Here is a 26,743-nt window from a genome sequence, read left to right on the forward strand (position 1 = left end):
GATCACTGGTAGATTGTCTAGAAGAATCAAGGAGTGAAAAACCACGCTTGGCATATGCAGGAGACCCAGGGTTATACTGAATTGAGGCACTTTGAGACTGGCTGGACAAGCCACTATATCTGACAATTCCAGCCTGTGTGGAGAAAGATTTGCCAGGACTTGCTGCTGTGGTAAGGGTAGAGAACCTTCTGGGAGACTTAGAGCTAATCTGTGATGCCACTGTACCAGAGGCCTGAAAACCTTGAGACCACCTAGAGGTGGAAAGCTGCCATTGAGATGGCTGGCTCATGGACAAGGAAAATCCATTTGGAGCAGCCTGACTGTACACTGGCACTTTTGCATCCAAAGCAGCAGGGACATGCTGGCTAGAGGCACTTTGAGACTGGCTGAACAAACCACTATATCTGCCACTTCCATCCTGTGTGGAGAAAAGTTTGCCAGCTGCTGACGTAAGGGTAGACAACCTACTTAGAGTAGCTCTCCATCTCAAGGCTCCAAGTCTGAGATGCCACTGTACCAGAGGCCTGAAAACCTTGGGACCACATAGAGGTGGAAGGCTGCCATTGAGACAGTTGGCTCTGAGATGAGGATCCACTTGGAGCAGCTGGTTTATACGGAGGAACTTTGGAAACATAGGAAGCAGGGGCATACTGCCTAGAGGTACCTTGACGCTGAAGAGATGAGCCATCAGTAGAATCGATTCCTGTCTGCATGGGCACGTCACGACTAGATCCTGCCAGCTGAGCACCAGTTCTACTTAGGGAGCTGGATGTATATACATTGGAGAAAGATTGGCCAGGACTTGCTGCTGATGTAAGTGTAGAGAACCTTCTGGGAGACTTAGAGCCTTGAGATGGAGAGCTACTCGGTGATGCCACTGTGCCAGAGGCCTGAAAACCTTGGGACCACCTAGAGGTGGAAGGCTGCCATTGAGATGAATGGCTCAAAGATGAGGAAAATCCACTTGGAGCAGCTTGACTGTACACTGGCACTTTTGCATCCAAAGCAGCAAGGGCATACTGGCTAGAGGTACCTTGAAGCTGGAGAGAGGAGCCATCAGTAGATGCAGAGGACAGTGAAACAAACCTACTAGGATATTGAGAGGTGCTCAGCAATGCACCAGATGTCTGAAATCCTTGCAACACTGCTGCACTAGATGGCTAAAAAAAAAAAAAAAAGGTAGTCAGAGGTTGATGGCTGCCACTTCTGAGATGACTGGCTTAGAGATTGAGAGGATCCACTCAGAGTTGCTGGATAGTACTGACTCTACACTGGCACTTTTGCATCCAAAGCAGCAGGGACATACTGGCTAGAGGCACTTTGAGACTGGCTGAACAAGCCACTATATCTGCCACTTCCATCCTGTGTGGAGAAAGATTGGCCAGGACTTGCTGCTGATGTAAGGGTAGATAACCTACTGGTAGACTTGGAGCCTTGAGATGGAGAGTTACTCTGTGATGTCGCTGTACCAGATGCCTGGAAGCCTTGTGATGCCACTGTGCCAGAGGCCTGAAAACCTTGGGACCACCGTGAAGTGGAAGGCTTCAATTGAGATGGCTGGCTCATAGACAAGGAAAATCCACTTGGAGCAGCTTGACTGTACACGGGCACTTTTGCATCCAAAGAAGCAGGGGCATACTGGCTAGAGGTACCTTGAGGCTGGGAAGAAGAGCCAGAACTACTTTCCAGTGTAGACACATATTGATGGGAAGCTGCCAGCAGATTTTGAGGCAAGGCCAAGGAAGCAGAAACAGAGAAACTCAGTGCACTTTGGGTGTCAGACATAGATGCATGGCTGCTGGAAAGGCCACCTTTTACATACTGACGGGAAAGGGAAAAACGAGACCTGCTATTCAGGCTTTTCCCAGCAAGCACATTAGAGGCCACTTCTTCAAAAGGAACGCTACCAGTCACTGGAGCCTCCAACACTGAATACTGGGCTCCCCAAGGTGAGGCAGTCTTGTGGTCATGCCATTTCTGGTGAGGCAGAACATCATGAGAACTCCAACCTACAGAACGTGAGCACGGCAAATAAAGAGAAATTAGGTGACAAAAAAAAAAATATATAAAAAAAAAAACACACCTTTTATTAAAAGGATACCCACCTTTCTGTCCAAATGCATGTTTCAAGAAAATCAATAGGATCAATAGCATAGGGACCCTTGGGAGGAAAAAAAGATATATATAAAATAACTTTTGCACATTCAACATATGAACATCAGAAACACTTCAAATAAAGATTTAACTAACCTTTTCCACCCCAGGTCCATAGCAAAATAATACACTATCAGAACTACTTTAACACTAACAATTGAGTCTGTTACTCCAAAGCAAAACAGCAAAACATCTATGTATACTTTCTTCTTCTTCTTCTTCTTCTTCTTCTTCTTCTTCTTCTTCTTCTTCTTCTTCTTCTTCTTCTTCTTCTTCTTCTTCTTCTTCTTCTTCTTCTTCTTCTTCTTCTTCTTCTTCTTCTGTATTTTTTATTGGCAGTTATGTATACTTTCAAAATCAGGCATTTGTTTTTATAGGCCTATTTGTCCAATCAGCTCACATTTACAATTACATAAAATACTGTTCACCTGTGATCACTTAGTTGGATATTCAAATTTGTCAAAAAGTTATTAAATATAATCACCTGTCTCATCCTATACCAGCAATTACTTATCCCATCAGGCCTGCACCATAAAGCATATTTATGTGGCTACCTGTAAAATAAAATTAAAATGTGAAATTAATGGTATACATTGTAATGTTTTGAGTCATTAGTGCAGGAGATTGCACACACATTGCAGGTAAAATTGAGCTGATTCCCTCTGAAAAATGTCCACCTATTTCAGCTTAAAAAATCACGTCTGTACCCAAAAGTTTTATTGTGTGTTGCTTGGGGGAGAAAAAAGAAAAATAAATCAGTATTGTTCTCTTTAACATATTGCCCTTTATACTAAAACACTGAAAATCCATTAATTGGCAATCCAGCTGCATGGTCTTCTCAAACAGGACATTGAAAGTTTATTTTCACTTGAAGTAAAAATAATGTACTGGTTAGAATTATATTGAAGGTTAGAATTATATTGCAGGCTAGGGAATCACACAATGACAATGGTTTGTACAACCACAAGGCTAAGCTGCATTGTTTGTTCAGGGAATAGTTGAACTACTTTTTTTCTTTCTTTTTTTTTTTTACCTTGAATATGGTGGCTTGTCAATAATCCAATAAAAGAATAGACAGACATAAGGGTAATAAAGAGGGCAATGAATTTTCACATTCAAATGTCTTTCATGCAAGCAAGAGTGCAGCTAACAAATAAGGTAATTTAATTTACTGCTAAAAGCAGGTTATTCTTAAAAATACTGTAAACAAATTTGTATTTAAACTATTGTTTGTTTAAAAGTGCAATTGTTGTTTTAATTAATCTTAAATGCTATCATAGTAGACCGATATGCATTGAACTATGCATATGAAGAGATTTTTACAAGAAAAAGCATTTTTTTTTTCTAATTATGAAGTCTGATTTCATTTTAAACTCTTGAAATGACTGTAATACCGCTATAGTTCAACCATCAAAATGTAACCACCAGACCAAGAATTCTCAAATAATTTAAATAAGCCAAAATATTAATAAATGCAAATTTAAGAGACACATTTTGGAGACCTACTACTGTCATTACAGATGCCTTATTACCCACTGAAAAACAAATCAAATTTAAAGTATTTGTAGTAGTGCGCATTACATTTATAACAACCTTCTCAATGTTTGTACTTACTGTTGTCCATTTAAAAAAAACCTTGCTTGGTGGTTTGTGCAAAATAGCTAATACAATTAATAGATGGAAACATATTTGCAGATTAAATAAAGACGTAGCGAACATTAAACCCACATGAATCAGCCATTTCTGCAGATGGTTTTTATTTACTATTGGTTACTAATACCACCATCATCTGCTTGAACAACTTGATGGAAACACATCATTATAGTTTCTCTTTTTTGCTAACTTTGAAGACTCCCTTCACATTTGGGTAAAAAAAAAAAAAAAAAGATCCACAGTAAAAACCAGCCATTATGTAGGCACGCTTTTAAATTTGTATAGAAAAAAGACCCAGGGAACACAATGAAACATTTAGATGAGGCATGTAGCCTGATTTAAGACTGCATGGTACCTGCAGCAGTGAGATTGGGATTTAAAACCAGTGTAAGAGGGTTTAAAATACCACAGGAAACAACATTCCCATTAATGCAATTTATTGATTCAAGTTACATTTATAAAAAGCACACCAGATTTGTGCCATTTAACACTGACATTAGTCCAAGGTACAGATAAATATATAAGACAGTCCATTAGCCCTTGACAGATGAAAAGTCTCTCCAGGAAGGTTTCTGGCCATAGGTGGTGGAGTCTGTGGGGTGTTGAACAGAACCAAACAGACCAGGAGACATTTGTCTACGGATAGAGCCTGAAGCAGCCTTAGAGGAGACCATAGAGGGTCTGAGTCCTACACCAGAGAGGCTTGAGGTCCTCCAAGAATTAGAGCTAGAACTCTGGCTACTCTGGGCCACAGAATCCACAGGAAGGCTCAGGGCTGCCATGGAGGAAGAACCACTGGAAAACTGAGGGGAAGAGCTCTGATCACTGGTAGATTGTCTAGAAGAATCAAGGAGTGAAAAACCACGCTTGGCATATGCAGGAGACCCAGGGTTATATTGAACTGATCCACTTTGAGACTGGCTGGACAAGCCACTATATCTACCACTTCCATCCTGTGTGGAGAAAAGGTTGCCAGGACTTGCTGATGCAAGGGTAGACTTGGAGCCTTGAGTTGGAGAGCTACTCTGAGATGCCACTGTACCAGAGGCCTGAAAACCTTTGGACCACGTAGAGGTGGAAGGCTGCCATTGAGACGGTTGGCTCAGAGAGGAGGATCCACTTGGAGCAGCCGGTTTATACGGAGGAACTTTGGAAACCAAGGAAGCAGGGGCATACTGGCTAGAGGTACCTTGAAGCTGAAGAGATGAGCCATCAGTAGAATAGCTGCCTGTCTGCATGGGCACATCATGACTAGATCCTGCCAGCTGAGCACCAGCTCTACTTAGGGAGCTGGATGTATATACATTGGAGAAATGTTGGCCAGGACTTGCTGCTGATGTAAGTGTAGAGAACCTTCTGGGAGACTTGGAGCCTTGAGATGGAGAGCTACTCGGTGATGCCACTGTACCAGATGCCTGAAAACCTTGGGACCACCTAGAAGTGGAAGGCTGCCATTGAGATGGCTGGCCCGTGGACAAGGAAAATCCACTTGGAGCAGCCTGACTGAACACTGGCACTTCTGCATCCCAAGCAGCAGGGACATACTGGCTAGAGGCACTTTGAGACTGGCTGAACAAGCCACTATATCTGCCACTTCCATCCTGTGTGGAGAAAGATTGGCCAGGACTTGCTGCTGATGTAAGGGTAGACAACCTACTGGTAGACTTGGAGCCTTGAGATGGAGAGCTACTCGGTGATGCCACTGTACCAGATGCCTGAAAACCTTGGGACCACCTAGAAGTGGAAGGCTGCCATTGAGATGGCTGGCTCGTAGGCAAGGAAAAGCCACTTGGAGCAGCCTGACTGAACACTGGCACTTCTGCATCCCAAGCAGCAGGGACATACTGGCTAGAGGCACTTTGAGACTGGCTGAACAAGCCACTATATCTGCCACTTCCATCCTGTGTGGAGAAAGATTGGCCAGGACTTGCTGCTGATGTAAGGGTAGACAACCTACTGGTAGACTTGGAGCCTTGAGATGGAGAGCTACTCGGTGATGCCACTGTACCAGATGCCTGAAAACCTTGGGACCACCTAGAAGTGGAAGGCTGCCATTGAGATGGCTGGCTCGTAGGCAAGGAAAAGCCACTTGGAGCAGCCTGACTGAACACTGGCACTTCTGCATCCCAAGCAGCAGGGACATACTGGCTAGAGGCACTTTGAGACTGGCTGAACAGACCACTATATCTACCACTTCCATCCTGTGTGGAGAAAAGGTTGCCAGGACTTGCTGATGTAAGGGTAGACTTGGAGCCTTGAGATGGAGAGCTACTCGGTGATGCCACTGTACCAGAGGCCTGAAAACCTTGGGACCACCTAGAAGTGGAAGGCTGCCATTGAGATGGCTGGCCTGTGGACAAGGAAAATCCACTTGGAGCAGCCTGACTGTACACTTTTGCATCCAAAACAGCAGGGACATACTGGCTAGAGGCACTTTGAGACTGGCTGAACAAGCCACTATATCTGCCACTTCCATCCTGTGTGGAGAAAGATTGGCCAGGACTTGCTGCTGATGTAAGTGTAGAGAACCTTCTGGGAGACTTAGAGCCTTGAGATGGAGAGCTACTCAGTGATGCCACTGTACCAGAGGCCTGAAAACCATGGGACCACCTAGAAGTGGAAGGCTGCCATTGAGATGGCTGGTTCATAGACAAGGAAAATCCACTTGGAGCAGCTTGACTGTACACTGGCACTTTTGCATCCAAAGAAGCAGGGGCATACTGGCTAGAGGTACCTTGAGGCTGGGAAGAAGAGCCAGAACTACTTTCCAGTGTAGACACATATTGATGGGAAGCTGCCAGCAGATTTTGAGGCAAGGCCAAGGAAGCAGAAACAGAGGAACTCGGTGCACTTTGGGTGTCAGACATGGATGCATGGCTGCTGGAAAGGCCACCTTTTACATCTTGACGGGGACAGGAAAGGGAAAAACGAGACCTGCTATTCAGGCTTTTCCCAGCAAGCACATTAGAGCCCACTTCTTCAAAAGGAACACTACCAGTCACTGGAGCCTCCAACACTGAAGACTGGGCTCCCCAAGGTGAGGCAGTCTTGTGGTCATGCCATTTCTGGTGAGGCAGAACATCATGAGAACTCCAACCTACAGAACATGAGCACGGCAAATAAAGAGAAATTAGGTGACAATAAAAAAAAATACACCTTTTATTAAAAGGATACCCACCTTTCTGTCCAAATGCATGTTTCAAGAAAATCAATAGGATCAATAGCATAGGGACCCTTGGGAAGAAAAAAAGATATATATAAAATAACTTTTGCACATTCAACATATGAACATCAGAAACACTTCAAATAAAGATTTAACTAACCTTTTCCACCCCAGGTCCATAGCAACACAATACACTATCAGAACTACTTTAACACTAACAATTGAGTCTGTTACTCCAAAGCAAAACAGCAAAACATCTATGTATACTTTCAAAATCAGGCATTTGTTTTTATAGGCCTATTTGTCCAATCAGCTCACATTTACAATTACATAAAATACTGTTCACCTGTGAACACTTAGTTGGATATTCAAATTTGTCAAAAAGTTATTAAATATAATCACCTGTCTCATCCTATACATGCAATTACTTATCCCATCAGGCCTGCACCATAAAGCATATTTATGTGGCTACCTGTAAAATAAAATTAAAATGTGAAATTAATGGTATACATTGTAATGTTTTGAGTCATTAGTGCAGGAGATTGCACACACATTGCAGGTAACATGGAGCTGATTCCCTCTGAAAAATGTCCACCTATTTCAGCTTAAAAAATCACATCTGTACCCAAAAGTTTTATTGTGTGTTGCTTGGGGGAGAAAAAAGAAAAATAAATCAGTATTGTTCTCTTTAACATATTGCCCTTTATACTAAAACACTGAAAATCCATTAATTGGCAATCCAGCTGCATGGTCTTCTCAAACAGGACATTGAAAGTTTATTTTCACTTGAAGTAAAAATAATGTACAGGTTAGAATTATATTGCAGGCTAGGGAATCACACAATGACAATGGTTTGTACAACCACAAGGCTAAGCTGCATTGTTTGTTCAGGGAATAGTTGAACTACTTTTTTTCTTTCTTTTTTTTTTTTTTTCCTTGAATATGGTGGCTTGTCAATAATCCAATAAAAGAATAGACAGACATAAGGGTAATAAAGAGGGCAATGCATTTTCACATTCAAATGTCTTTCATGCAAGCAAGAGTGCAGCTAACAAATAAGGTAAATTTAATTTACTGCTAAAAGCAGGTTATTCTTAACAATACTGTAAACAAATTTGTATTTAAACTATTGTTTGTTTAAAAGTGCAATTTTTGTTTTAATTAATCTTAAATGCTATCATAGTAGACCGATATGCATTGAACTATGCATATGAAGAGATTTTTACAAGTAAAAGCTATTTTTTTTCCTAATTATGAAGTCGGATTTCATTTTAAACACTTGAAATGACTGTAATACCGCTATAGTTCAACCATCAAAATGTAACCACCAGACCAAGAATTCTCAAATAATTTAAATAAGCCAAAATATTAATAAATGCAAATTTAAGAGACCTACTACTGTCATTACAGATTCCTTATTACCCACTGAAAACAAATCAAATTTAAAGTATTTGTAGTAGTGCGCATTATATTTATAACAACCTTCACAATGTTTGTACTTACAATAGTGTTGTCTATTTAAAAAATAAAAATCCTTGCTTGGTGGTTTGTGCAAAATAGCTAATACAAATAATAGATAGCAACACATTTGCAGATTAAATAAAGACGTAGCGAACATTAAACCCACATGAATCAGCCATTTCTGCAGATGGTTTTTATTTACTATTGGTTACTAATACCACCATCATCTGCTTGAACAACTTGATGGAAACACATCATTATAGTTTCTCTTTTTTGCTAACGTTGAAGACTCCCTTCACATTTGGGTAAAAAAAAAAAAAAAGATCCACAGTAAAAACCAGCCATTATGTAGGCACGCTTTTAAATTTGTATAGAAAAAAGACCCAGGGAACACAATGAAACATTTAGATGAGGCATGTAGCCTGATTTAAGACTGCATGGTACCTGCAGCAGTGAGATTGGGATTTAGTGTAAGAGGGTTTAAAATACCACAGGAAACAACATTCCCATTAATGCAATTTATTGATTCAAGTTACATTTATAAAAAGCACACCAGATTTGTGCCATTTAGCACTGACATTAGTCCAAGGTACAGATAAATATATAAGACAGTCCATTAGCCCTTGACAGATGAAAAGTCTCTCCAGGAAGGTTTCTGGCCATAGGTGGTGGAGTCTGTGGGGTGTTGAACAGAACCAAACAGACCAGGAGACATTTGTCTACGGATAGAGCCTGAAGCAGCCTTAGAGGAGACCATAGAGGGTCTGAGTCCTACACCAGAGAGGCTTGAGGTCCTCCAAGAATTAGAGCTAGAACTCTGGCTACTCTGGGCCACAGAATCCACAGGAAGGCTCAGGGCTGCCATGGAGGAAGAACCACTGGAAAACTGAGGGGAAGAGCTCTGATCACTGGTAGATTGTCTAGAAGAATCAAGGAGTGAAAAACCACGCTTGGCATATGCAGGAGACCCAGGGTTATATTGAACTGATCCACTTTGAGACTGGCTGGACAAGCCACTATATCTACCACTTCCATCCTGTGTGGAGAAAAGGTTGCCAGGACTTGCTGATGCAAGGGTAGACTTGGAGCCTTGAGTTGGAGAGCTACTCTGAGATGCCACTGTACCAGAGGCCTGAAAACCTTTGGACCACGTAGAGGTGGAAGGCTGCCATTGAGACGGTTGGCTCAGAGAGGAGGATCCACTTGGAGCAGCCGGTTTATACGGAGGAACTTTGGAAACCAAGGAAGCAGGGGCATACTGGCTAGAGGTACCTTGAAGCTGAAGAGATGAGCCATCAGTAGAATAGCTGCCTGTCTGCATGGGCACATCATGACTAGATCCTGCCAGCTGAGCACCAGCTCTACTTAGGGAGCTGGATGTATATACATTGGAGAAATGTTGGCCAGGACTTGCTGCTGATGTAAGTGTAGAGAACCTTCTGGGAGACTTGGAGCCTTGAGATGGAGAGCTACTCGGTGATGCCACTGTACCAGATGCCTGAAAACCTTGGGACCACCTAGAAGTGGAAGGCTGCCATTGAGATGGCTGGCTCGTAGGCAAGGAAAAGCCACTTGGAGCAGCCTGACTGAACACTGGCACTTCTGCATCCCAAGCAGCAGGGACATACTGGCTAGAGGCACTTTGAGACTGGCTGAACAAGCCACTATATCTGCCACTTCCATCCTGTGTGGAGAAAGATTGGCCAGGACTTGCTGCTGATGTAAGGGTAGACAACCTACTGGTAGACTTGGAGCCTTGAGATGGAGAGCTACTCGGTGATGCCACTGTACCAGAGGCCTGAAAACCTTGGGACCACCTAGAAGTGGAAGGCTGCCATTGAGATGGCTGGCTCGTAGGCAAGGAAAAGCCACTTGGAGCAGCCTGACTGAACACTGGCACTTCTGCATCCCAAGCAGCAGGGACATACTGGCTAGAGGCACTTTGAGACTGGCTGAACAGACCACTATATCTACCACTTCCATCCTGTGTGGAGAAAAGGTTGCCAGGACTTGCTGATGTAAGGGTAGACTTGGAGCCTTGAGATGGAGAGCTACTCGGTGATGCCACTGTACCAGATGTCTGAAAACCTTGAGACCACCTAGAAGTGGAAGGCTGCCATTGAGATGGCTGGCCCGTGGACAAGGAAAATCCACTTGGAGCAGCCTGACTGTACACTTTTGCATCCAATGCAGCAGGGACATACTGGCTAGAGGCACTTTGAGACTGGCTGAACAAACCACTATATCTGCCACTTCCATCCTGTGTGGAGAAAAGTTTGCCAGGACTTGCTGCTGACGCAAGGGTAGACAGCCTACTTGTAGACTTGGAGCCTTGAGATGGAGAGCTACTCTGAGATGCCACTGTACCAGAGGCCTGAAAACCTTGGGACCACGTAGAGGTGGAAGGCTGCCATTGAGACGGTTGGCTCAGAGAGGAGGATCCACTTGGAGCAGCCGGTTTATACGGAGGAACTTTGGAACCCAAGGAAGCAGGGGTATACTGGCTAGAGGTACCTTGAAGCTGAAGAGATGAGCCATCAGTAGAATAGCTGCCTGTCTGCATGGGCACATCATGAGTAGATCCTGCCAGCTGAGCACCAGCTCTACTTAGGGAGCTGGATGTATATACATTGGAGAAAGATTGGCCAGGACTTGCTGCTGATGTAAGTGTAGAGAACCTTCTGGGAGACTTAGAGCCTTGAGATGGAGAGCTACTCGGTGATGCCACTGTACCAGAGGCCTGAAAACCTTGGGACCACCTAGAAGTGGAAGGCTGCCATTGAGATGGCTGGCCTGTGGACAAGGAAAATCCACTTGGAGCAGCCTGACTGTACACTTTTGCATCCAAAACAGCAGGGACATACTGGCTAGAGGCACTTTGAGACTGGCTGAACAAGCCACTATATCTGCCACTTCCATCCTGTGTGGAGAAAGATTGGCCAGGACTTGCTGCTGATGTAAGTGTAGAGAACCTTCTGGGAGACTTAGAGCCTTGAGATGGAGAGCTACTCAGTGATGCCACTGTACCAGAGGCCTGAAAACCTTGGGACCACCTAGAAGTGGAAGGCTGCCATTGAGATGGCTGGCTCATAGACAAGGAAAATCCACTTGGAGCAGCTTGACTGTACACTGGCACTTTTGCATCCAAAGAAGCAGGGGCATACTGGCTAGAGGTACCTTGAGGCTGGGAAGAAGAGCCAGAACTACTTTCCAGTGTAGACACATATTGATGGGAAGCTGCCAGCAGATTTTGAGGCAAGGCCAGGGAAGCTGCCAGCAGATTTTGAGGCAAGGCCAAGGAAGCAGAAACAGAGGAACTCGGTGCACTTTGGGTGTCAGACATGGATGCATGGCTGCTGGAAAGGCCACCTTTTACATCTTGACGGGGACGGGAAAGGGAAAAACGAGACCTGCTATTCTGGCTTTTCCCAGCAAGCACATTAGAGCCCACTTCTTCAAAAGGAACACTACCAGTCACTGGAGCCTCCAACACTGAAGACTGGGCTCCCCAAGGTGAGGCAGTCTTGTGGTCATGCCATTTCTAGTGAGGCAGAACATCATGAGAACTCCAACCTACAGAACATGAGCACGGCAAATAAAGAGAAATTAGGTGACAATAAAAAAAAATACACCTTTTATTAAAAGGATACCCACCTTTCTGTCCAAATGCATGTTTCAAGAAAATCAATAGGATCAATAGCATAGGGACCCTTGGGAAGAAAAAAAGATATATATAAAATAACTTTTGCACATTCAACATATGAACATCAGAAACACTTCAAATAAAGATTTAACTAACCTTTTCCACCCCAGGTCCATAGCAACACAATACACTATCAGAACTACTTTAACACTAACAATTGAGTCTGTTACTCCAAAGCAAAACAGCAAAACATCTATGTATACTTTCAAAATCAGGCATTTGTTTTTATAGGCCTATTTGTCCAATCAGCTCACATTTACAATTACATAAAATACTGTTCACCTGTGAACACTTAGTTGGATATTCAAATTTGTCAAAAAGTTATTAAATATAATCACCTGTCTCATCCTATACATGCAATTACTTATCCCATCAGGCCTGCACCATAAAGCATATTTATGTGGCTACCTGTAAAATAAAATTAAAATGTGAAATTAATGGTATACATTGTAATGTTTTGAGTCATTAGTGCAGGAGATTGCACACACATTGCAGGTAACATGGAGCTGATTCCCTCTGAAAAATGTCCACCTATTTCAGCTTAAAAAATCACATCTGTACCCAAAAGTTTTATTGTGTGTTGCTTGGGGGAAAAAAAGAAAAATAAATCAGTATTGTTCTCTTTAACATATTGCCCTTTATACTAAAACACTGAAAATCCATTAATTGGCAATCCAGCTGCATGGTCTTCTCAAACAGGACATTGAAAGTTTATTTTCACTTGAAGTAAAAATAATGTACAGGTTAGAATTATATTGCAGGCTAGGGAATCACACAATGACAATGGTTTGTACAACCACAAGGCTAAGCTGCATTGTTTGTTCAGGGAATAGTTGAACTACTTTCTTTCTTTCTTTTTTTTTTTTTTTCTTAAATATGGTGGCTTGTCAATAATCCAATAAAAGAATAGACAGACATAAGGGTAATAAAGAGGGCAATGCATTTTCACATTCAAATGTCTTTCATGCAAGCAAGAGTGCAGCTAACAAATAAGGTACATTTAATTTACTGCTAAAAGCAGGTTATTCTTAAAAATACTGTAAACAAATTTGTATTTAAACTATTGTTTGTTTAAAAGTGCAATTGTTGTTTTAATTAATCTTAAATGCTATCATAGTAGACCGATATGCATTGAACTATGCATATGAAGAGATTTTTACAAGAAAAAGCTATTTTTTTTCCTAATTATGAAGTCTGATTTCATTTTAAACACTTGAAATGACTAATACCGCTATAGTTCAACCATCAAAATGTAACCACCAGACCAAGAATTCTCAAATAATTTAAATAAGCCAAAATATTAATAAATGCAAATTTAAGAGACCTACTACTGTCATTACAGATGCCTTATTACCCACTGAAAACAAATCAAATTTAAAGTATTTGTAGTAGTGCGCATTATATTTATAACAACCTTCACAATGTTTGTACTTACAATAGTGTTGTCTATTTAAAAAATAAAAATCCTTGCTTGGTGGTTTGTGCAAAATAGCTAATACAAATAATAGATAGCAACACATTTGCAGATTAAATAAAGACGTAGCGAACATTAAACCCACATGAATCAGCCATTTCTGCAGATGGTTTTTATTTACTATTGGTTACTAATACCACCATCATCTGCTTGAACAACTTGATGGAAACACATCATTATAGTTTCTCTTTTTTGCTAACTTTGAAGACTCCCTTCACATTTGGGTAAAAAAAAAAAAAAGATCCACAGTAAAAACCAGCCATTATGTAGGCACGCTTTTAAATTTGTATAGAAAAAAGACCCAGGGAACACAATGAAACATTTAGATGAGGCATGTAGCCTGATTTAAGACTGCATGGTACCTGCAGCAGTGAGATTGGGATTTAGTGTAAGAGGGTTTAAAATACCACAGGAAACAACATTCCCATTAATGCAATTTATTGATTCAAGTTACATTTATAAAAAGCACACCAGATTTGTGCCATTTAGCACTGACATTAGTCCAAGGTACAGATAAATATATAAGACAGTCCATTAGCCCTTGACAGATGAAAAGTCTCTCCAGGAAGGTTTCTGGCCATAGGTGGTGGAGTCTGTGGGGTGTTGAACAGAACCAAACAGACCAGGAGACATTTGTCTACGGATAGAGCCTGAAGCAGCCTTAGAGGAGACCATAGAGGGTCTGAGTCCTACACCAGAGAGGCTTGAGGTCCTCCAAGAATTAGAGCTAGAACTCTGGCTACTCTGGGCCACAGAATCCACAGGAAGGCTCAGGGCTGCCATGGAGGAAGAACCACTGGAAAACTGAGGGGAAGAGCTCTGATCACTGGTAGATTGTCTAGAAGAATCAAGGAGTGAAAAACCACGCTTGGCATATGCAGGAGACCCAGGGTTATATTGAACTGATCCACTTTGAGACTGGCTGGACAAGCCACTATATCTACCACTTCCATCCTGTGTGGAGAAAAGGTTGCCAGGACTTGCTGATGCAAGGGTAGACTTGGAGCCTTGAGTTGGAGAGCTACTCTGAGATGCCACTGTACCAGAGGCCTGAAAACCTTTGGACCACGTAGAGGTGGAAGGCTGCCATTGAGACGGTTGGCTCAGAGAGGAGGATCCACTTGGAGCAGCCGGTTTATACGGAGGAACTTTGGAAACCAAGGAAGCAGGGGCATACTGGCTAGAGGTACCTTGAAGCTGAAGAGATGAGCCATCAGTAGAATAGCTGCCTGTCTGCATGGGCACATCATGACTAGATCCTGCCAGCTGAGCACCAGCTCTACTTAGGGAGCTGGATGTATATACATTGGAGAAATGTTGGCCAGGACTTGCTGCTGATGTAAGTGTAGAGAACCTTCTGGGAGACTTGGAGCCTTGAGATGGAGAGCTACTCGGTGATGCCACTGTACCAGATGCCTGAAAACCTTGGGACCACCTAGAAGTGGAAGGCTGCCATTGAGATGGCTGGCTCGTAGGCAAGGAAAAGCCACTTGGAGCAGCCTGACTGAACACTGGCACTTCTGCATCCCAAGCAGCAGGGACATACTGGCTAGAGGCACTTTGAGACTGGCTGAACAAGCCACTATATCTGCCACTTCCATCCTGTGTGGAGAAAGATTGGCCAGGACTTGCTGCTGTTGTAAGGGTAGACAACCTACTGGTAGACTTGGAGCCTTGAGATGGAGAGCTACTCGGTGATGCCACTGTACCAGAGGCCTGAAAACCTTGGGACCACCTAGAAGTGGAAGGCTGCCATTGAGATGGCTGGCTCGTAGGCAAGGAAAAGCCACTTGGAGCAGCCTGACTGAACACTGGCACTTCTGCATCCCAAGCAGCAGGGACATACTGGCTAGAGGCACTTTGAGACTGGCTGAACAGACCACTATATCTACCACTTCCATCCTGTGTGGAGAAAAGGTTGCCAGGACTTGCTGATGTAAGGGTAGACTTGGAGCCTTGAGATGGAGAGCTACTCGGTGATGCCACTGTACCAGATGTCTGAAAACCTTGAGACCACCTAGAAGTGGAAGGCTGCCATTGAGATGGCTGGCCCGTGGACAAGGAAAATCCACTTGGAGCAGCCTGACTGTACACTTTTGCATCCAATGCAGCAGGGACATACTGGCTAGAGGCACTTTGAGACTGGCTGAACAAACCACTATATCTGCCACTTCCATCCTGTGTGGAGAAAAGTTTGCCAGGACTTGCTGCTGACGCAAGGGTAGACAGCCTACTTGTAGACTTGGAGCCTTGAGATGGAGAGCTACTCTGAGATGCCACTGTACCAGAGGCCTGAAAACCTTGGGACCACGTAGAGGTGGAAGGCTGCCATTGAGACGGTTGGCTCAGAGAGGAGGATCCACTTGGAGCAGCCGGTTTATACGGAGGAACTTTGGAACCCAAGGAAGCAGGGGTATACTGGCTAGAGGTACCTTGAAGCTGAAGAGATGAGCCATCAGTAGAATAGCTGCCTGTCTGCATGGGCACATCATGAGTAGATCCTGCCAGCTGAGCACCAGCTCTACTTAGGGAGCTGGATGTATATACATTGGAGAAAGATTGGCCAGGACTTGCTGCTGATGTAAGTGTAGAGAACCTTCTGGGAGACTTAGAGCCTTGAGATGGAGAGCTACTCGGTGATGCCACTGTACCAGAGGCCTGAAAACCTTGGGACCACCTAGAAGTGGAAGGCTGCCATTGAGATGGCTGGCCTGTGGACAAGGAAAATCCACTTGGAGCAGCCTGACTGTACACTTTTGCATCCAAAACAGCAGGGACATACTGGCTAGAGGCACTTTGAGACTGGCTGAACAAGCCACTATATCTGCCACTTCCATCCTGTGTGGAGAAAGATTGGCCAGGACTTGCTGCTGATGTAAGTGTAGAGAACCTTCTGGGAGACTTAGAGCCTTGAGATGGAGAGCTACTCAGTGATGCCACTGTACCAGAGGCCTGAAAACCTTGGGACCACCTAGAAGTGGAAGGCTGCCATTGAGATGGCTGGCTCATAGACAAGGAAAATCCACTTGGAGCAGCTTGACTGTACACTGGCACTTTTGCATCCAAAGAAGCAGGGGCATACTGGCTAGAGGTACCTTGAGGCTGGGAAGAAGAGCCAGAACTACTTTCCAGTGTAGACACATATTGATGGGAAGCTGCCAGCAGATTTTGAGGCAAGGCCAGGGAAGCTGCCAGCAGATTTTGAGGCAAGGCCAAGGAAGCAGAAACAGAGGAACTCGGTGCACTTTGGGTGTCAGACATGGATGCATGGCTGCTGGAAAGGCCACCTTTTACATCTTGACGGGGACGGGAAAGGGAAAAACGAGACCTGCTATTCAGGCTTTTCCCAGCAAGCACATTAGAGCCCACTTCTTCAAAAGGAACACTACCAGTCACTGGAGCCTCCAACACTGAAGACTGGGCTCCCCAAGGTGAGGCAGTCTTGTGGTCATGCCATTTCTGGTGAGGCAGAACATCATGAGAACTCCAACCTACAGAACATGAGCACGGCAAATAAAGAGAAATTAGGTGACAATAAAAAAAAATACACCTTTTATTAAAAGGATACCCACCTTTCTGTCCAAATGCATGTTTCAAGAAAATCAATAGGATCAATAGCATAGGGACCCTTGGGAAGAAAAAAAGATATATATAAAATAACTTTTGCACATTCAACATATGAACATCAGAAACACTTCAAATAAAGATTTAACTAACCTTTTCCACCCCAGGTCCATAGCAACACAATACACTATCAGAACTACTTTAACACTAACAATTGAGTCTGTTACTCCAAAGCAAAACAGCAAAACATCTATGTATACTTTCAAAATCAGGCATTTGTTTTTATAGGCCTATTTGTCCAATCAGCTCACATTTACAATTACATAAAATACTGTTCACCTGTGAACACTTAGTTGGATATTCAAATTTGTCAAAAAGTTATTAAATATAATCACCTGTCTCATCCTATACATGCAATTACTTATCCCATCAGGCCTGCACCATAAAGCATATTTATGTGGCTACCTGTAAAATAAAATTAAAATGTGAAATTAATGGTATACATTGTAATGTTTTGAGTCATTAGTGCAGGAGATTGCACACACATTGCAGGTAACATGGAGCTGATTCCCTCTGAAAAATGTCCACCTATTTCAGCTTAAAAAATCACATCTGTACCCAAAAGTTTTATTGTGTGTTGCTTGGGGGAAAAAAAGAAAAATAAATCAGTATTGTTCTCTTTAACATATTGCCCTTTATACTAAAACACTGAAAATCCATTAATTGGCAATCCAGCTGCATGGTCTTCTCAAACAGGACATTGAAAGTTTATTTTCACTTGAAGTAAAAATAATGTACAGGTTAGAATTATATTGCAGGCTAGGGAATCACACAATGACAATGGTTTGTACAACCACAAGGCTAAGCTGCATTGTTTGTTCAGGGAATAGTTGAACTACTTTCTTTCTTTCTTTTTTTTTTTTTTCCTTAAATATGGTGGCTTGTCAATAATCCAATAAAAGAATAGACAGACATAAGGGTAATAAAGAGGGCAATGCATTTTCACATTCAAATGTCTTTCATGCAAGCAAGAGTGCAGCTAACAAATAAGGTACATTTAATTTACTGCTAAAAGCAGGTTATTCTTAAAAATACTGTAAACAAATTTGTATTTAAACTATTGTTTGTTTAAAAGTGCAATTGTTGTTTTAATTAATCTTAAATGCTATCATAGTAGACCGATATGCATTGAACTATGCATATGAAGAGATTTTTACAAGAAAAAGCTATTTTTTTTCCTAATTATGAAGTCTGATTTCATTTTAAACACTTGAAATGACTAATACCGCTATAGTTCAACCATCAAAATGTAACCACCAGACCAAGAATTCTCAAATAATTTAAATAAGCCAAAATATTAATAAATGCAAATTTAAGAGACCTACTACTGTCATTACAGATGCCTTATTACCCACTGAAAACAAATCAAATTTAAAGTATTTGTAGTAGTGCGCATTATATTTATAACAACCTTCACAATGTTTGTACTTACAATAGTGTTGTCTATTTAAAAAATAAAAATCCTTGCTTGGTGGTTTGTGCAAAATAGCTAATACAAATAATAGATAGCAACACATTTGCAGATTAAATAAAGACGTAGCGAACATTAAACCCACATGAATCAGCCATTTCTGCAGATGGTTTTTATTTACTATTGGTTACTAATACCACCATCATCTGCTTGAACAACTTGATGGAAACACATCATTATAGTTTCTCTTTTTTGCTAACTTTGAAGACTCCCTTCACATTTGGGTAAAAAAAAAAAAAAGATCCACAGTAAAAACCAGCCATTATGTAGGCACGCTTTTAAATTTGTATAGAAAAAAGACCCAGGGAACACAATGAAACATTTAGATGAGGCATGTAGCCTGATTTAAGACTGCATGGTACCTGCAGCAGTGAGATTGGGATTTAGTGTAAGAGGGTTTAAAATACCACAGGAAACAACATTCCCATTAATGCAATTTATTGATTCAAGTTACATTTATAAAAAGCACACCAGATTTGTGCCATTTAGCACTGACATTAGTCCAAGGTACAGATAAATATATAAGACAGTCCATTAGCCCTTGACAGATGAAAAGTCTCTCCAGGAAGGTTTCTGGCCATAGGTGGTGGAGTCTGTGGGGTGTTGAACAGAACCAAACAGACCAGGAGACATTTGTCTACGGATAGAGCCTGAAGCAGCCTTAGAGGAGACCATAGAGGGTCTGAGTCCTACACCAGAGAGGCTTGAGGTCCTCCAAGAATTAGAGCTAGAACTCTGGCTACTCTGGGCCACAGAATCCACAGGAAGGCTCAGGGCTGCCATGGAGGAAGAACCACTGGAAAACTGAGGGGAAGAGCTCTGATCACTGGTAGATTGTCTAGAAGAATCAAGGAGTGAAAAACCACGCTTGGCATATGCAGGAGACCCAGGGTTATATTGAACTGATCCACTTTGAGACTGGCTGGACAAGCCACTATATCTACCACTTCCATCCTGTGTGGAGAAAAGGTTGCCAGGACTTGCTGATGCAAGGGTAGACTTGGAGCCTTGAGTTGGAGAGCTACTCTGAGATGCCACTGTACCAGAGGCCTGAAAACCTTTGGACCACGTAGAGGTGGAAGGCTGCCATTGAGACGGTTGGCTCAGAGAGGAGGATCCACTTGGAGCAGCCGGTTTATACGGAGGAACTTTGGAAACCAAGGAAGCAGGGGCATACTGGCTAGAGGTACCTTGAAGCTGAAGAGATGAGCCATCAGTAGAATAGCTGCCTGTCTGCATGGGCACATCATGACTAGATCCTGCCAGCTGAGCACCAGCTCTACTTAGGGAGCTGGATGTATATACATTGGAGAAATGTTGGCCAGGACTTGCTGCTGATGTAAGTGTAGAGAACCTTCTGGGAGACTTGGAGCCTTGAGATGGAGAGCTACTCGGTGATGCCACTGTACCAGATGCCTGAAAACCTTGGGACCACCTAGAAGTGGAAGGCTGCCATTGAGATGGCTGGCTCGTAGGCAAGGAAAAGCCACTTGGAGCAGCCTGACTGAACACTGGCACTTCTGCATCCCAAGCAGCAGGGACATACTGGCTAGAGGCACTTTGAGACTGGCTGAACAAGCCACTATATCTGCCACTTCCATCCTGTGTGGAGAAAGATTGGCCAGGACTTGCTGCTGTTGTAAGGGTAGACAACCTACTGGTAGACTTGGAGCCTTGAGATGGAGAGCTACTCGGTGATGCCACTGTACCAGAGGCTGAAAACCTTGGGACCACCTAGAAGTGGAAGGCTGCCATTGAGATGGCTGGCTCGTAGGCAAGGAAAAGCCACTTGGAGCAGCCTGACTGAACACTGGCACTTCTGCATCCCAAGCAGCAGGGACATACTGGCTAGAGGCACTTTGAGACTGGCTGAACAGACCACTATATCTACCACTTCCATCCTGTGTGGAGAAAAGGTTGCCAGGACTTGCTGATGTAAGGGTAGACTTGGAGCCTTGAGATGGAGAGCTACTCGGTGATGCCACTGTACCAGATGTCTGAAAACCTTGAGACCACCTAGAAGTGGAAGGCTGCCATTGAGATGGCTGGCCCGTGGACAAGGAAAATCCACTTGGAGCAGCCTGACTGTACACTTTTGCATCCAATGCAGCAGGGACATACTGGCTAGAGGCACTTTGAGACTGGCTGAACAAACCACTATATCTGCCACTTCCATCCTGTGTGGAGAAAAGTTTGCCAGGACTTGCTGCTGACGCAAGGGTAGACAGCCTACTTGTAGACTTGGAGCCTTGAGATGGAGAGCTACTCTGAGATGCCACTGTACCAGAGGCCTGAAAACCTTGGGACCACGTAGAGGTGGAAGGCTGCCATTGAGACGGTTGGCTCAGAGAGGAGGATCCACTTGGAGCAGCCGGTTTATACGGAGGAACTTTGGAACCCAAGGAAGCAGGGGTATACTGGCTAGAGGTACCTTGAAGCTGAAGAGATGAGCCATCAGTAGAATAGCTGCCTGTCTGCATGGGCACATCATGAGTAGATCCTGCCAGCTGAGCACCAGCTCTACTTAGGGAGCTGGATGTATATACATTGGAGAAAGATTGGCCAGGACTTGCTGCTGATGTAAGTGTAGAGAACCTTCTGGGAGACTTAGAGCCTTGAGATGGAGAGCTACTCGGTGATGCCACTGTACCAGAGGCCTGAAAACCTTGGGACCACCTAGAAGTGGAAGGCTGCCATTGAGATGGCTGGCCTGTGGACAAGGAAAATCCACTTGGAGCAGCCTGACTGTACACTTTTGCATCCAAAACAGCAGGGACATACTGGCTAGAGGCACTTTGAGACTGGCTGAACAAGCCACTATATCTGCCACTTCCATCCTGTGTGGAGAAAGATTGGCCAGGACTTGCTGCTGATGTAAGTGTAGAGAACCTTCTGGGAGACTTAGAGCCTTGAGATGGAGAGCTACTCAGTGATGCCACTGTACCAGAGGCCTGAAAACCTTGGGACCACCTAGAAGTGGAAGGCTGCCATTGAGATGGCTGGCTCATAGACAAGGAAAATCCACTTGGAGCAGCTTGACTGTACACTGGCACTTTTGCATCCAAAGAAGCAGGGGCATACTGGCTAGAGGTACCTTGAGGCTGGGAAGAAGAGCCAGAACTACTTTCCAGTGTAGACACATATTGATGGGAAGCTGCCAGCAGATTTTGAGGCAAGGCCAGGGAAGCTGCCAGCAGATTTTGAGGCAAGGCCAAGGAAGCAGAAACAGAGGAACTCGGTGCACTTTGGGTGTCAGACATGGATGCATGGCTGCTGGAAAGGCCACCTTTTACATCTTGACGGGGACGGGAAAGGGAAAAACGAGACCTGCTATTCAGGCTTTTCCCAGCAAGCACATTAGAGCCCACTTCTTCAAAAGGAACACTACCAGTCACTGGAGCCTCCAACACTGAAGACTGGGCTCCCCAAGGTGAGGCAGTCTTGTGGTCATGCCATTTCTGGTGAGGCAGAACATCATGAGAACTCCAACCTACAGAACATGAGCACGGCAAATAAAGAGAAATTAGGTGACAATAAAAAAAAAATACACCTTTTATTAAAAGGATACCCACCTTTCTGTCCAAATGCATGTTTCAAGAAAATCAATAGGATCAATAGCATAGGGACCCTTGGGAAGAAAAAAAGATATATATAAAATAACTTTTGCACATTCAACATATGAACATCAGAAACACTTCAAATAAAGATTTAACTAACCTTTTCCACCCCAGGTCCATAGCAACACAATACACTATCAGAACTACTTTAACACTAACAATTGAGTCTGTTACTCCAAAGCAAAACAGCAAAACATCTATGTATACTTTCAAAATCAGGCATTTGTTTTTATAGGCCTATTTGTCCAATCAGCTCACATTTACAATTACATAAAATACTGTTCACCTGTGAACACTTAGTTGGATATTCAAATTTGTCAAAAAGTTATTAAATATAATCACCTGTCTCATCCTATACATGCAATTACTTATCCCATCAGGCCTGCACCATAAAGCATATTTATGTGGCTACCTGTAAAATAAAATTAAAATGTGAAATTAATGGTATACATTGTAATGTTTTGAGTCATTAGTGCAGGAGATTGCACACACATTGCAGGTAACATGGAGCTGATTCCCTCTGAAAAATGTCCACCTATTTCAGCTTAAAAAATCACATCTGTACCCAAAAGTTTTATTGTGTGTTGCTTGGGGGAAAAAAAGAAAAATAAATCAGTATTGTTCTCTTTAACATATTGCCCTTTATACTAAAACACTGAAAATCCATTAATTGGCAATCCAGCTGCATGGTCTTCTCAAACAGGACATTGAAAGTTTATTTTCACTTGAAGTAAAAATAATGTACAGGTTAGAATTATATTGCAGGCTAGGGAATCACACAATGACAATGGTTTGTACAACCACAAGGCTAAGCTGCATTGTTTGTTCAGGGAATAGTTGAACTACTTTCTTTCTTTCTTTTTTTTTTTTTTCCTTAAATATGGTGGCTTGTCAATAATCCAATAAAAGAATAGACAGACATAAGGGTAATAAAGAGGGCAATGCATTTTCACATTCAAATGTCTTTCATGCAAGCAAGAGTGCAGCTAACAAATAAGGTACATTTAATTTACTGCTAAAAGCAGGTTATTCTTAAAAATACTGTAAACAAATTTGTATTTAAACTATTGTTTGTTTAAAAGTGCAATTGTTGTTTTAATTAATCTTAAATGCTATCATAGTAGACCGATATGCATTGAACTATGCATATGAAGAGATTTTTACAAGAAAAAGCTATTTTTTTTCCTAATTATGAAGTCTGATTTCATTTTAAACACTTGAAATGACTAATACCGCTATAGTTCAACCATCAAAATGTAACCACCAGACCAAGAATTCTCAAATAATTTAAATAAGCCAAAATATTAATAAATGCAAATTTAAGAGACCTACTACTGTCATTACAGATGCCTTATTACCCACTGAAAACAAATCAAATTTAAAGTATTTGTAGTAGTGCGCATTATATTTATAACAACCTTCACAATGTTTGTACTTACAATAGTGTTGTCTATTTAAAAAATAAAAATCCTTGCTTGGTGGTTTGTGCAAAATAGCTAATACAAATAATAGATAGCAACACATTTGCAGATTAAATAAAGACGTAGCGAACATTAAACCCACATGAATCAGCCATTTCTGCAGATGGTTTTTATTTACTATTGGTTACTAATACCACCATCATCTGCTTGAACAACTTGATGGAAACACATCATTATAGTTTCTCTTTTTTGCTAACTTTGAAGACTCCCTTCACATTTGGGTAAAAAAAAAAAAAAGATCCACAGTAAAAACCAGCCATTATGTAGGCACGCTTTTAAATTTGTATAGAAAAAAGACCCAGGGAACACAATGAAACATTTAGATGAGGCATGTAGCCTGATTTAAGACTGCATGGTACCTGCAGCAGTGAGATTGGGATTTAGTGTAAGAGGGTTTAAAATACCACAGGAAACAACATTCCCATTAATGCAATTTATTGATTCAAGTTACATTTATAAAAAGCACACCAGATTTGTGCCATTTAGCACTGACATTAGTCCAAGGTACAGATAAATATATAAGACAGTCCATTAGCCCTTGACAGATGAAAAGTCTCTCCAGGAAGGTTTCTGGCCATAGGTGGTGGAGTCTGTGGGGTGTTGAACAGAACCAAACAGACCAGGAGACATTTGTCTACGGATAGAGCCTGAAGCAGCCTTAGAGGAGACCATAGAGGGTCTGAGTCCTACACCAGAGAGGCTTGAGGTCCTCCAAGAATTAGAGCTAGAACTCTGGCTACTCTGGGCCACAGAATCCACAGGAAGGCTCAGGGCTGCCATGGAGGAAGAACCACTGGAAAACTGAGGGGAAGAGCTCTGATCACTGGTAGATTGTCTAGAAGAATCAAGGAGTGAAAAACCACGCTTGGCATATGCAGGAGACCCAGGGTTATATTGAACTGATCCACTTTGAGACTGGCTGGACAAGCCACTATATCTACCACTTCCATCCTGTGTGGAGAAAAGGTTGCCAGGACTTGCTGATGCAAGGGTAGACTTGGAGCCTTGAGTTGGAGAGCTACTCTGAGATGCCACTGTACCAGAGGCCTGAAAACCTTTGGACCACGTAGAGGTGGAAGGCTGCCATTGAGACGGTTGGCTCAGAGAGGAGGATCCACTTGGAGCAGCCGGTTTATACGGAGGAACTTTGGAAACCAAGGAAGCAGGGGCATACTGGCTAGAGGTACCTTGAAGCTGAAGAGATGAGCCATCAGTAGAATAGCTGCCTGTCTGCATGGGCACATCATGACTAGATCCTGCCAGCTGAGCACCAGCTCTACTTAGGGAGCTGGATGTATATACATTGGAGAAATGTTGGCCAGGACTTGCTGCTGATGTAAGTGTAGAGAACCTTCTGGGAGACTTGGAGCCTTGAGATGGAGAGCTACTCGGTGATGCCACTGTACCAGATGCCTGAAAACCTTGGGACCACCTAGAAGTGGAAGGCTGCCATTGAGATGGCTGGCTCGTAGGCAAGGAAAAGCCACTTGGAGCAGCCTGACTGAACACTGGCACTTCTGCATCCCAAGCAGCAGGGACATACTGGCTAGAGGCACTTTGAGACTGGCTGAACAAGCCACTATATCTGCCACTTCCATCCTGTGTGGAGAAAGATTGGCCAGGACTTGCTGCTGTTGTAAGGGTAGACAACCTACTGGTAGACTTGGAGCCTTGAGATGGAGAGCTACTCGGTGATGCCACTGTACCAGAGGCCTGAAAACCTTGGGACCACCTAGAAGTGGAAGGCTGCCATTGAGATGGCTGGCTCGTAGGCAAGGAAAAGCCACTTGGAGCAGCCTGACTGAACACTGGCACTTCTGCATCCCAAGCAGCAGGGACATACTGGCTAGAGGCACTTTGAGACTGGCTGAACAGACCACTATATCTACCACTTCCATCCTGTGTGGAGAAAAGGTTGCCAGGACTTGCTGATGTAAGGGTAGACTTGGAGCCTTGAGATGGAGAGCTACTCGGTGATGCCACTGTACCAGATGTCTGAAAACCTTGAGACCACCTAGAAGTGGAAGGCTGCCATTGAGATGGCTGGCCCGTGGACAAGGAAAATCCACTTGGAGCAGCCTGACTGTACACTTTTGCATCCAATGCAGCAGGGACATACTGGCTAGAGGCACTTTGAGACTGGCTGAACAAACCACTATATCTGCCACTTCCATCCTGTGTGGAGAAAAGTTTGCCAGGACTTGCTGCTGACGCAAGGGTAGACAGCCTACTTGTAGACTTGGAGCCTTGAGATGGAGAGCTACTCTGAGATGCCACTGTACCAGAGGCCTGAAAACCTTGGGACCACGTAGAGGTGGAAGGCTGCCATTGAGACGGTTGGCTCAGAGAGGAGGATCCACTTGGAGCAGCCGGTTTATACGGAGGAACTTTGGAACCCAAGGAAGCAGGGGTATACTGGCTAGAGGTACCTTGAAGCTGAAGAGATGAGCCATCAGTAGAATAGCTGCCTGTCTGCATGGGCACATCATGAGTAGATCCTGCCAGCTGAGCACCAGCTCTACTTAGGGAGCTGGATGTATATACATTGGAGAAAGATTGGCCAGGACTTGCTGCTGATGTAAGTGTAGAGAACCTTCTGGGAGACTTAGAGCCTTGAGATGGAGAGCTACTCGGTGATGCCACTGTACCAGAGGCCTGAAAACCTTGGGACCACCTAGAAGTGGAAGGCTGCCATTGAGATGGCTGGCCTGTGGACAAGGAAAATCCACTTGGAGCAGCCTGACTGTACACTTTTGCATCCAAAACAGCAGGGACATACTGGCTAGAGGCACTTTGAGACTGGCTGAACAAGCCACTATATCTGCCACTTCCATCCTGTGTGGAGAAAGATTGGCCAGGACTTGCTGCTGATGTAAGTGTAGAGAACCTTCTGGGAGACTTAGAGCCTTGAGATGGAGAGCTACTCAGTGATGCCACTGTAC

The 26,743-nt window shown here is 43.2% G+C and overlaps 4 long non-coding RNA genes across 4 annotated transcripts; all 4 read right to left on the bottom strand.

Annotated features, from left to right (window-relative positions):
* Positions 1-1,636: 1,636 nt before the first annotated feature.
* LOC309484698 lies at positions 1,637-2,330 on the bottom strand. The gene is made up of 3 exons (XR_014200945.1): positions 2,251-2,330; positions 2,106-2,161; positions 1,637-2,009 (listed from the first exon to the last, which is right to left on the bottom strand). It is a non-coding gene; the product is annotated as an uncharacterized lncRNA (long non-coding RNA).
* Positions 2,331-6,487: 4,157 nt separating this feature from the next.
* Positions 6,488-8,035, bottom strand: LOC309484793. Its single transcript, XR_014200971.1, has 3 exons — positions 7,373-8,035; positions 6,986-7,041; positions 6,488-6,904 (listed from the first exon to the last, which is right to left on the bottom strand). It is a non-coding gene; the product is annotated as an uncharacterized lncRNA (long non-coding RNA).
* Positions 8,036-16,558: 8,523 nt separating this feature from the next.
* Positions 16,559-18,058, bottom strand: LOC309485913. Its single transcript, XR_014201333.1, has 3 exons — positions 17,568-18,058; positions 17,181-17,236; positions 16,559-17,099 (listed from the first exon to the last, which is right to left on the bottom strand). It is a non-coding gene; the product is annotated as an uncharacterized lncRNA (long non-coding RNA).
* Positions 18,059-21,652: 3,594 nt separating this feature from the next.
* Positions 21,653-23,153, bottom strand: LOC309484705. The gene is made up of 3 exons (XR_014200951.1): positions 22,663-23,153; positions 22,276-22,331; positions 21,653-22,193 (listed from the first exon to the last, which is right to left on the bottom strand). It is a non-coding gene; the product is annotated as an uncharacterized lncRNA (long non-coding RNA).
* Between the last annotated feature and the right edge of the window lie 3,590 nt (positions 23,154-26,743).

Source organism: Leuciscus leuciscus (genome assembly GCF_965113295.1).
Source record: "Leuciscus leuciscus genome assembly, chromosome: 21".
Classification (NCBI taxonomy): Eukaryota; Metazoa; Chordata; class Actinopteri; order Cypriniformes; family Leuciscidae; genus Leuciscus; species Leuciscus leuciscus.